This window comes from Camellia sinensis, chromosome 8 (assembly GCF_055761805.1).
Source record: "Camellia sinensis isolate YWXY chromosome 8, ASM5576180v1, whole genome shotgun sequence".
Classification (NCBI taxonomy): domain Eukaryota; kingdom Viridiplantae; phylum Streptophyta; class Magnoliopsida; order Ericales; family Theaceae; genus Camellia; species Camellia sinensis.
The window spans coordinates 115,754,800-115,765,993 of record NC_138968.1 but is presented as its reverse complement, the minus strand read 5'-3'; positions in this window follow the sequence as shown (position 1 = coordinate 115,765,993).

The window sequence follows — 11,194 nt, the reverse complement described above, 5'->3', positions numbered from 1 at the left end:
AAGGAAAAATCTGATTTTTTCAAAACTTCCAAAACCATTTCTAACAATGCTAAATATACTCTTAATACCGACCAAACAAAATCGTTTACACCCCTAATTGTAAGAAATTGATGAATGCTCATTTTTTTTAAGAAGTTGGAAAGCGTTGGGTCTTTCTAATACATAACCCTTGAAATTGAATTGCCATTTTGGTGCAACTGTTAAAACAAATTATAGATTATAGATTATAGCTTAACAGATTATAGATTATGATTTTAATCAGAAGCTGTTAATCTGTTTGGTGTAACTGTTGGATTATAGATTTAATCAGTAAAGTAGTATTTGGTTGAATAAGTTGGAAAATAGTTTTTTGCTGTGTAATGTCCCTTTTACCCCTATAAGATATAAAAATTGTTATTTTTTTCATTTTCTTCAGTTTTAATTTTTTTTAAAATTATTTCATTAATAGAAGTTAATATAATTAATATCAATTAATATAAAAATTGAAACATTTCATTACAACAATTGTTATCTCATTTAATAGATGTTATTTCATTTTTTTTATTATTTCATTTTTTTTGTTATTTCATTTTTTTTCATTAATATCAATTAGCAACAATTGTTTTTTTAATTACAATACGAAAGAATTTTATATGGATAAGGGGTCACTGCTGTGCGTGAAGCACAGCAGTGACTGTGGTGCCTCCATTTAAGGTGTATTATGGCCTTATTTTTATGATCCAAACTGTCCATTTTGTAGGGTTTGTTGAGTACTTCATGCCTACCAAAAATCATATTAATCGGATATCAACAACTATATGATCGACAACCAAAAAAATAAATAATAAGTTTTATTTTGAGAAATAACATAAATAATATGCAATTCGATCATATAGTTTTTGATATCTGATTAATATGATTTTTGGTAGGCATGAAGTACTCAACAAACCCTACAAAATGGATGGTTTGGATCATAAAAATAAGACCATAATATACCTCAAATGGAGGCACCACAGTCACTGCTGTGCTTCACACACAGCAGTGACCCCTTATCCATTTTATATTATAAGATTCTTGTAATGGAAGTTACTTAATTGAAATAAATTTTATATCAATATTAATTGAAATGAAATTGTGCAATTTATTTCTTTATTTAAATTGTGCAATTATTTAATGGACATAAATTGCACAATTTATTTCAATGTTAATTGATTTTTTTTTATAAATTAAATGGAAGTTAATTGAAACAAATTGTTTTTTTTTATTTATTACAAATTTGCAAAACCCTAGCTACCATCAGTGGTCTGCAAGAAGCCCTCGTCACCGCTGGTGGTCTGCAAGAAACCCTCTCTCAGCTCATCCATCTCCCCCACCACCACCAAAAACCCTAGATCTGAGGAGCTTGCTGTTGCGATATGGTCTTGAGGGTTGCAGTGATGCGATTGCGACAGTTGCAGAAAGAGTGGGAGAGAAAGAGAGATATCGTAGTGGTGGTTGCGTGTGATGGTAGCGATGCAATAAGGAGAATATGTGAAGCAGAGGGAGGCGCTATGGTGAAGTCGTCAAAGCCACAGAGGAGGAGATCGACTGTGAGAACCCGAATATAAAAATTAAGTAAATAATTAAATAATAATATTACAATCTCAAATATTTTGGTGGTGAATTCTAAGGTGCAAATTAAATATTATTGGAGGATCTTTTAATTAATTTTAAACCTAAAATAAATTTATGGTGAAAGTCACTGATTTAGAAGCAAGATTTATTATTAAAAAAAAAAAAAAATGGAGAAGAGGGTGTGACTTGAACTCTAGACCACATAATTAATAAGTTAGGCTCTTACCATTTGAGTTGCATGTAACTTATATATGTATTTTGTATATTTATCTATCTATTTGACCTAAGTGTGCCCACCACTAGTATAAAATAAAATAAACACAAACCCTAACTCTTGTTATAATTGTTTTCCACAACACTAGCAGCCCTAGCAGCTGTGGGTTTATGAAGGAAAGAGAGGGGTTTTTCAATCATCAAGATTATTGTTGTAGCCAAGAAGGAGAGCTTTGGGTGTGTTGTGCTGTATGGCCTCCTAGGTTTTCTTCTCTTCTTTCTTTGTTCTTTATCCTAATAATGTTGTTATTTAATTTATTGATGGAGAGATTGTAGGTGTATGTATTTTGTGTATATATATATATGCTGTTAAGAAATCTGAGGAGTAAAATTGATGTGTAAAGAATGAGTGTAATTCTTAGTTCAAAAAAAATTCTGCACATAATCGCTAACTTTAAAAATCAAGAAACCATATCAAACGGATGAATTTTAATCTGAAATTTTTACAGTAGATCAATTACACATTGAATTGCATATCTGAATTTTTTCATAATTTTTGGGAGTCGAAATCCATATAAATTGAGGTATTTAAATCTGTCCAGGAAACCAGTCCGAAACAGTAAATTCGGGATTGTTGTTCTCTTTGGGTATAAATCCAAAAATTATCAAATTAGTGTCATTAGAACCGGTTACGAGACTAGTTTCGTATGTTTTTGGCCTTGCATTGATTGCTCGTGTATATTAAGAGAACCGTCAATTTCTTTAAAGTGCTGCAGAAAACAACCTGTTTGGATATAATAAATTGTAGAAAATTATTTTGATAAGCAAATCAAGTGAAACCAATTGGGTTTGAAACTTAGGATATATTAGATCATATCTGGAGGTTATTGGAATTTTTCAAATAGCGTGGAGTGGGTTTTGTAATTTTCAAAGTTAGCGAATAGATTGGGAAAACTTGTTTAAAACACTGTTTCATCTTAAAGTTATTTTTAGTTAAGTTTCGATCGGAATCTATGTCTTGGGTGATTTTAGACCTTGAAGAATATGAACTTAGGTAATATTTAAGAGTAACGGTGAGTTGGGTTGAGCCGTGTTAGTGCACTTTAGTTTGAGGTTACTTAGTTCCTATTTTTTTTAGTATTTTTAAACTAGTTGTGACGCGTAGTTTTTATACTTGGTTCAGGCCACTACTTGGACTTTTACACTCTATTCGAGGATTATATTATTGCGTTTCAGGTGAGTAGTTTCATGCTACATATTTTTATAAATGTTCCCCTACCCTAAACTGTTAGAAAAATTAAATTGTTGTTTCATGATTAAACTGTTTTGATAAATTATTATATTATCAATTGAATCAAATTATTTCTGAAACATGTGTGAACTTGGCATACTGTAAACTATTTGTTTTGGTCTCTTGTTTATAATGATGAACTACCATGTTTTGCGAAACTGATGTGTATTGATTATTGGGACCATGTGTGTATTTAGTCCAGGGAAATTATTCCACTGTGTGTGGTGACTCTGGCCACTAGGGAACAGATCCGGGTTGGGCCGTGATGACTCTAGTGCTCAACGATTGTAAGGAACAGACCTTTAAAAACAACTAGGTGACCTTCAATCGGATCGTCTTTGAGAAAAGGCCCAGGTGCCACCCTGAGGATGACTCTTAGTTCGGTATTGGATCCAACGGGGCTTATAGCCTGAGAAATGTGTGGCAGATTATTTGTTTTTATTGGTACCCAGAAAATTATTGGTGTTCATGTTATAATCTGTTTTAGGTGGAAAATGTCGTTTATCATGTTCTTGCGAGACATGAGTATTTTAAGTGTTGAATTGTGGAACCTTCTTTTTGAAACAGATTGTATTTACCAAACTGTATGCCAATCTAGTTTCTGTGATATATATCTTATTTTGGAATTGAACCCTGTTTTCAAAACTGTATTTACTATCCATGTTGCTACTCACTGAGCTATCAGCTGACTTAGTTTTTATCATTTCCAGGTGTTAGAAGGACTTAGAGTGGACTCACGGCGTAGCGGGGACTCAATTGCATGAACCTCTAGGGCATTCCTTTAGTTTAGAGTGTTATGTCAAGTTTGTGCATATTTATATTTATTCTTATCGAAGTTCATTTAGGATTATTTTTGATATGTGGGTTGTTATTATCCCATAAGTTTGGATGGTTTTTGATTACGGTTGATTTTGCCGTTTATAATTGTGACATGTCTGGATTGAGTTTTGGTTATTTATTATTGGACTATTGTTTAGTTGTTCAATGTGATTGGATTCGTGTTTAGGCTTACGTGTGCCTTGGGCTAAGTCCCTGTGGGCCACGGCCGGTCATGCCCAGATTTGGGGTGTGACAATTGTGGTATCAGAGCTGTAGTTTATCGAGTTACATATCTTGCATTTCATCATTTAGACGAGGTCCGAGTCCCTGTGGGCCACGGCCGGTCATGCCCGGATTTGGGGTGTGACAATTGTGGATTTTAAAGTTAGCAATTATGTGCAGAATTTTTTTTGAACTAAGAATTACACTCATTCTTTACACATCAATTTTACTCCTCAGATTTCTTAACAGCATATATATATACACAAAATACATACACCTACAATCTCTCCATCAATAAATTAAATAACAACATTATTAGGATAAAGAACAAAGAAAGAAGAGAAGAAAACCTAGGAGGCCATACAGCACAATACACCCAAAGCTCTCCTTCTTGGCTACAACAATAATCTTGATGATTGAAAAACCCCTCTCTTTCCTTCATAAACCCACGGCTGCTAGGGCTGCTAGTGTTGTGGAAAACAATTATAACAAGAGTTAGGGTTTGTGTTTATTTTATTTTATACTAGTGGTGGGCACACTTAGGTCAAATAGATAGATAAATATACAAAATACATATATAAGTTACATGCAACTCAAATGGTAAGAGCCTAACTTATTAATTATGTGGTCTAGTGTTCAAGTCACACCCTCTTCTCCATTTTTTTTTTTAATAATAAATCTTGCTTCTAAATCAGTGACTTTCACCATAAATTTATTTTAGGTTTAAAATTAATTAAAAGATCCTCCAATAATATTTAATTTGCACCTTAGAATTCACCACCAAAATATTTGAGATTGTAATATTATTATTTAATTATTTACTTAATTTTTATATTCGGGTTCTCACATCGACAACCGTTGTAGAGGTGTTGACGATGATGGCATAAGAGGCGGATGAGGCCGCAACGTAGGTATGCTGTGGGAGACAAAGATAGAGAGAAAAATGAGAGAGAGAGAGAGAGAGAGAGAGAGAGAGAGAGAGAGAGAGGAAAAGCACAGTGGCAAATAGAGAGAAAGAGAGAGCTTTATCGGAAATTGCCTCTCACCACCAGAAATCGCCATCTCTCTCTCAAAGTGAACAGTGATATCTTTCTGGTTTATATAATGGCAATTTGGTAACACTTTAAATTGGTGAATGGCATTTAAGTAATTTTGATCCTCTTCCGTTTAAGCTAAGAATCAAAAGTACCCCTAGAGCAGATTCTCAAAATCAGATTATTTACCTTCAAAAAAAGCTGTTATAAGTTTAAGTTGGTATGATTAAGTTGGAACAAACAGATAGTTTTAGTTTGTTTTAAGCTAAAAGCTATAAGTTGGGTAAAAAAAACTTAGCCAAACACCCCCAATGTAATATAAGCTTGGGGTATGCTACTCTCCTGTCTTCATCTTGACTAGAGAGGTGTTGTTTGATCATTTTTTATGATTCTTCGAGTATATTATTTATAAAAAAAAAATTTAAATTGATTTAATAATTATAACATATTTATTTTATCTTGCATTTGTCTTTAAAAAAAATGATTTATTTTTAAAAATATACTTGTCTATTTTGTAAGGACAAATATGATAAAATAAAAATATTACGACTATAGAATTATCTTAAATTTTTTATTTTTTTTATAAGATGATATACATGAGGAGACCTCGAAATCTTTTTACTATTTAATTCAGAAAATCTTCTCTCTTTTTTTGAAGTGAATATATTATTCCCTTCCCAAATCTTTTTACTTTTTAATTCGAGAAATCTTCTTTTTATTTTTTTAAGTATATATGTTATTCCCCCAATTTTTTTTTTTTTTTTTTGGAGTTACATTAAGAATTCTATTGGGTTTGTTTGGTTTGTGTTTGTAGAGTAATTTTTGAGATAAAAAGTACGAAAACTTGTTTGGTTTGCCTTTTTTCAGAAATGGTTTTGGGAAATTGTTTTGGGGAGAGAGTTTTAAAAAAAGTGATTGATTTGATGTGTATGAGAGAGAGAGTGATTTTGGAAAGAAGCAAACCAAACAAAATTTTGAGATTTTTTTTGAAAAAATTTGTTTGGTTTGATTATTCTTGAAAATTTGTTTGCAGAGAATTTTTCCCAAAATTTTTTCCCAAAAACAAACCAAATTGGAGTTACATTAAGAATTCTATGCATAGTTTGTGGAACACACACGGGAGATTTTTTCCCTTTTTCCCTCTGCCCTGCTCCTCCCTTTTTCCATCTCACGTTTTGTAGCCCTAGACAACTCTTTCTCTCTCACTTGAATGGATGTCACGACCCCAAATCGCCCCTAGTAGGATGGTGCCGTGATGGCCAGTAATCCGAGATTACCGAAGGCCAACTTACAAAATTCACACGTAATCAGAGTATAAATATATGGGGCTAACATGTGTGGAAGCAATAATTTACAATACAAGTGGTCTATAAGAGCAGTGCATAAGTCAAATGGAATGTCATACATCTTTACATAGCTTTACAACTTGGATACAAATAGCATGAAGTACCAAAAATACATATTACATCTTAACAAAAGGCTTCTCAAGCTGACATAAACAAAACACATGAAATACAAGTCAAGAGACATAATCTTCAAAATTGCCGACATCCTCACTGCCGACATAACATGCATGCAAAACACACATCTCGGCGTAGCCGACTTCTTGCTTGTTACCTACATATATACATAGGGAGGGTGAGCTTGGATACTCAGTGAATGGTACAAGTAATAAAGGGGTTAAATGAATGATACCCGAGGTCTTTGCAAAACATACATATATCATAGCTTGTTCAAAACATGGGATGAATCTAGTTCATCAACTTGATCTTAAAAAACTTACTTACTTACTTACTTTGGATGTTAATAGCATCTACATAATACAAGGGATGACATTCCGGACTTACAAGACCCACGCGGTAAACTGTCAGTGGCAAAACAAGACAAAGCAAGGGAGATATCTCAACAAGATGTGCAGTTGCATTATAGTCCCCTGGCACTAAGGACTTTCAAGAATGTGCTACAAGTGCTTATAGTCCCCTAGCACGTACGGACTTTCAAGAATGTGCTACAAGTGCTTATAGTCCCCTAGCACGTACGGACTTTCAAGAATGTCACCCAAAACAAAACTTATACTTGATACGTAAAATAGGGATATCATTCATGCTTGATCAAATACTTTTCTAAAACAAAGCAAGGCTTTATCAAAACTTTATAACATACCTTTATTAAAAATACCACTCACATAGCTCTTCGGACGTCGGGATCAAGGCAAAGGTCCAAGTCCTACAAACAGATGGCAAAGTCTACTGAATGCACTTCACAAAACAAGTCTTACATGTATGCAAATGATCTCGGGAAAACATGCCGGGAAACATCTAGGGAAAAACATGCTGGGAGTCAAAACACTATTTTACATGTCAGGAGACATGCTGGGTACCAACCAGGTCTTTGCCGAGGTCCCACACCTCCTGGCCGAGGTGTGGCTACCTAAACTTCGGCATACGGCTACATGCCGAGGTGCGCACAAGACAAACTAAAGGTGTAAGTGATCATGCAGGATAGGCCAAGGTGAGATACGATGCTTGGCCTAAGTGTGAGGTCTAGGTAAGAGTGATCTCGGCGACTACACCTCGGGAAGTGAGGTCTGGAGATCTGGGTTTCCACCCGTGAAAAACAGGAAGAACATGAACATGAAGATCATGAAGAACATGAATGCTAAAATCATAACTTCTTTATTACAAAAATCTGGGATTTCATGATATGAGTTCGAAAACATGGACTTGGGTACCCATACTTGAAAATCATGTGAAAACAAACACAAAAACATGGATCTTGGCATGAGCTTTCGGATCAAAACATAGCTTTTCTTGAAGAACACATGAATGCTATTTTCTCTTTCTAAAACCGAACTTCAAAGCAATGCGTGGCTTACAAATCATATTCAATCATGCAATGCAATAACATAAACATATAGAACGACATGAGGAGATCAAGAATCTAACCTTAGAACACGGATCTAACGGTTCGGTCTCTAGGGATCAAGCTTAGAAATCTACCTCCTCTCAAGAACTCCTCTCCCTCTTCTAGAGCTTCTCTCTCCTCTTCCAAAAACAAGTATAGAAAATGATAGGTTTCTCCCTCTGCCGGCTGACTAAACACTCGGCTCGGACACGTGGCAACGGCTGTTTGGTTCTCCTAAAAAAGGTGATAGATTGAAAAGACAAGACTATGACAAAGTGTATCTAACAAGCTACTCGGTAAGGCACTCTGGCAAGCAATGACATCGGCTAAGGACAAAGCTTCGGCAACTAAGGTGACAATGACCTTGGCTAGGAAGGACAACACTTGACTATGCTGTGCCACACCTTGGCCTAGATGTGCCACATCTCGGTCTAGGTCATACCACTCCAGGACAAGATCACTTAGGTGCAAAGGTAAAATCTCGGCCTAGATAATACACATCTCGGCGTTGGTGATGAACACCTCGGCCTAGATAATGACATATCGGCCAATATGTCGAGGCAAAGGTGGAGGTCAAACAAAGGGGTTCCAAGATAAATTCTAGACTAAAGATGACCTCGGCTTGGAATGATCTAGGCGTAACACAACCTAGGCTTGACATGACCTAGGCTTAACATGACCTAGGCTTGGCATGACTTAGGCTTAACATAACTGGGAAGGGACAAAGCATGCAAGTAATACTTAAGCAAACAAGACAAGATTCATGAATGCAAACTTAACAAGATGAAGTTATGTAAATGAACATGAACATGACCATGACATGAATATGGGTCGTTACAGCATCTTAACATGGCAAAACATACAAATGCATGCAAACATGACTAGGACATGAATGTGGGTTGTTACAATGGAGGCGAGGGACGAGCGGCGATTGGCGACCGTGGTGGCGAGCGACGATCAACGATCGGCGATCGACTATTGGCGACAGTAGCGGCGCGCAGCGATCGAAGTATCGATTCGAAGGCATTCTTCTCTTCTGTTCTCTTTGATGGATCTTCCCTTCTCAACCTTTGTTCTGTGAGTGTGCTCTGTGGTTTTTTTATTTATTTAATTTTTCCAGTAATTAGGGCTTCTGATCGGTAACGAGCAGCGGCAGTGGCGATCGAAGGCATTATTCTCTTCTTTTCTCTTCTCTGCTCTGCTCTATTTTTCTCTTCCCTTCTCAAGAATCGTTATTTGATATTTTTTCAGCTCATGTTGTTGTGTTCATCAAAATGATTTTTAGTTATTATCTATTGAAAGGGGTTGCCGTCAGTGATTGTGCATTGTTGATTTTCCTCCTTTTTTTCAGTTCACTGTCATCCACTCAAAACACTACACCTTCACTGATTAAGCATTTTAATATGACAATATTTTAAAGAATCATTATTTCAAACCAAACATGCTAGAAATGTGTGGGTGTGAATGTATATATTTGTTCAAACCAATCAACATCGAATTTTCCCTATTACACTGCTAATCATGCTTTCACACAGGTATCCAGTGCTGGAAGCAGTTCAGAAATATCTGTGGCCCAGACTGTGCAAGCTGGATAAGCGAACACTGTAATTGCGGAACTCCCTAAAACCATTCATCTCTATGGATGGCATTTCACTTCCCTTTAAAAATTGTAGTTAACAGAATTATCTATACATTTAACTTATTTCCATATCATGAACTACAGGTTTGAGCTACATTACCAGAGGATTACATTTGGAAAGGTACGTTATCATTATCCTGCCCTTGCTAAATGTAGTTGACTAACCACAAGATAAGCACTTTTCCATGACAAATCATTCTTTATAGTTTTACACGTTTTCTGCACTAGGAGCAAACCAAATAGCAATGCATGATCAATGAGAGGAGAGTGTAGACACTTTGCAAGTGCATTCGCAAGGTATACATTGAAAGCTTTGATTGATTACTACTTTTAGGTGATAATCAAAAGCTTTATCGTCACCTCCATAGTGTTCAAGACCCAAGAATATGCAATTACAAAGTTGTACACATATTTCATAAATAACAATCTGCAAATATCAAAGACACACACAACAATATAATACAAGCAATACAATAGTCATCAGAAGGAGATGATGGTAGTCAAAGTCAACAAATACTTCAACTACTAGTGTAATTTCATAGTAACATTGACAAGCACTAGAGGCGGTGACTTTAAATCCTATTAGCATAAACTGATGAGATTTGAATGACAACTAAGGCCTAGCACACATTAAAAGCATCACGTCCATAAAATATACAAAACAAGTATTATCCTATGCTAAAATTACCTGTTAAAAGAAACCTCATTGAACTGGTCTTAGATGAGGTCGCAATTTGCAGCACTTTGTTAAGTTGGAGCCCAAAAAAAAAGAAGGAAAACAATCATAATATTGTTGAGTTTTGAGCACACGGCACAAGTATTTGAACCGTTCTTAATTTAATCTTTTAGCCCCTATCAAGAACAAAATCATGAATCGGATTTGCTACTACCAACCCACCATTTCTCAGACAGGCATTCAAGTAACAAGAACTATTAAAATCTTCAAGTGGAAATACATCATTTCATAGTGTCTAAGATGCATCAAAGATGGATGACATTTGAGGCATTTCTGATTGCAACTTCCAGAGGACTGATGAAAATACATAAATCACACATAACAAGGTCTAAAAGGTGATCATTGGTCCTGATAAAAACATTGCAGTTCCAAAAAGATATTAAAAAATAAACTTTTAAGTAGAACATGGGTTGAAAATTTGTTGATTAGTTTTTGTATCAGGTAAAAACGAAAGGAAACAATATTTATTATACTAGATAATGAAAAATACCAACATGCTAATTGTTTGATAATGTAGCCATCGGAGAAAAGCGAATCCGTTCTCTAAAGAACTTCGTAGCTCACGTCCATTTCCAGCAATTGAATACACATGCACACACTCTGCTTGCACAGAGATTAGATATGCATACAAATATATACACAAATGTGACATTGATACTAAACTCATTTTTTGCAGTGCAAGGCTTGCCCTTCTAGTTCCATAAGAGAAATATAGTGAGTTCAACGATTCCCATTGCCACTGA